This window comes from Nicotiana attenuata, unplaced genomic scaffold (assembly GCF_001879085.1).
Source record: "Nicotiana attenuata strain UT unplaced genomic scaffold, NIATTr2, whole genome shotgun sequence".
NCBI classification, from domain to species: Eukaryota; Viridiplantae; Streptophyta; class Magnoliopsida; order Solanales; family Solanaceae; genus Nicotiana; species Nicotiana attenuata.
The window spans coordinates 244,090-246,001 of NW_017670279.1; positions in this window are offsets into that span (position 1 = coordinate 244,090).

Here is a 1,912-nt window from a genome sequence, read left to right on the forward strand (position 1 = left end):
CCCCCGCTCTTTAACATGAGCCAACAACTTTTGAATTTAATGCTGAAATATCACTATCGGATTTCCAACCTTCGGGAATTGTGATGGCGCCTACCCGTGAAAGTTAGGCAAGCCGACAGTTACAGTTTTACCAGAATTATTATTAACCGAACAAAACAGATAATAGCTAAAACAGAACAACTATATGGAATGCGGAAGTGATATAGCAGTGCAACAACTCTAGTACATAACTACCCCAGTGATCTGGTGTCATAATCCACGAACGTCTAAAATTTACTACAAATATAAGTCTGAAAGAAGTACATCCGTTCTCGTAATAGAAAGAGACGGGAAGAACTAAAACAGGGAAAGGGGACTTGATAACTAGGGATTTTAACGTGTTTTACGCTCCTTCTTGCTTATGCTTTGGTTATAATTGTTACAAAATAGTCCCAAAAGGCTCATAAGTGTGCTTGATTGCAGGTTTGATCGATAAAGTGATGAAATGTCAAAGATCGGCTCAAAGGGAGTGAAACCTGCTCAAGTATCAAAGACAAGGCAAAATGAGGGCAAAAAGGCCTAGTGCGGCCGCATTCGACTTTGTGCGGTCCGCACTAGGTAGATACAGAGAGATGGCAAAACCAGGCTTCAGGCAACGCGGCCGCATTACACATTGCGCGGTCCGCGGTGAAGGCTCCGCGGCTGCACTACCATTTTGTGCGGTCCGCGGAAGAGAGATTTAGAGAGTTAAAATTTGCCATGGTTCAAGCTGTGCGGTCCGCGGTCATACTTGCGCGGACCGCGTTAGAGACCTCCGTGGCCGCGGTCCATTCTACGCGGTCCGCGGAGCCCAAGTTCAGAGAGCCCAGATTTGAAGTCCAAGAGCCTAGTGCGGCTGCGGTCCATTTTGTGCGGCCCGCATTGACCCCGCAGGGGCATTTTTGTCCAGTTTTCCCAGCCTAGTATAAATAGAATATTTTACCATTTTTAGGTCAATCAGTTATTTTATTTCAGCAGCTGCGCTCGTGGGAACTTCATCTGTAGCCATTTTTGGCATCTTAGCTTACTTTTAACGATAGATTCTTGTATTTTAATTTAGTGCTTAATTAATATGTCTTCTTTTTCATCTATTTTCCTATTTTCTTATTCAAGCATGAGTAGCTAAACCCATTAGCTAGGGTTGTGGCTCAACCCTAGCGTGGGTAATTGATGGGTGTTGTGATTTAAGGTTAGATTGACTATGGGTGTTTGTATTTGGGTCAATTTTATGGTTTAATTTATGAATTGGTGGTTGCAAACACTGGTTTGTGCTAGGTTGACTTGGCCCTTCTTGAGAAAGAGAGCCTAAGTCTCCAAAATTGACCCAACAAGGAGAATTGATAGTCCCAATTAAAGGGTTAAACCTCGAGAGAGTAATTACCCGACTTGAACCCTAGTTGCTTGAGCTAATTTTCCTACCCATTTGGTCTCGAGAGAGTCAATTGGGCAAAATCACTCTCTCTACCGAGAGGTGTGAGAGTGGGTAAAATTGTGCAACGGTTATACATATTTCCCCAATCATGTCAATCAAGCTTTAGAAGCAATTACCCATCAATTAGCGACCTAGGTAAAAGTCAGTACCCTAGTGCCCCTTAATCCATTAGATACAACTCTTAGCAATTATCTCTTAGCGTAATCTAGTTCATTCCTAATTAGTAGTTTATAAAAGAAAACCCAAAAATATTGGAAGTGACATTTGGAACAATTACACAATTCTAGACTAGATAGATACATCAACTCCCTTTCTAGCTCCCTGAGGAATTCGATCCCGACCCTCATAATCGGGTAAAAGCTATTGCGACCCTCTTTTGCTACCTTTTATTGGTGCGGAGTAGGCAGCGATCAACTTTTTGGCACCGTTGCCGGGGAGCTAACGGTTTTGGCTATGTATTTA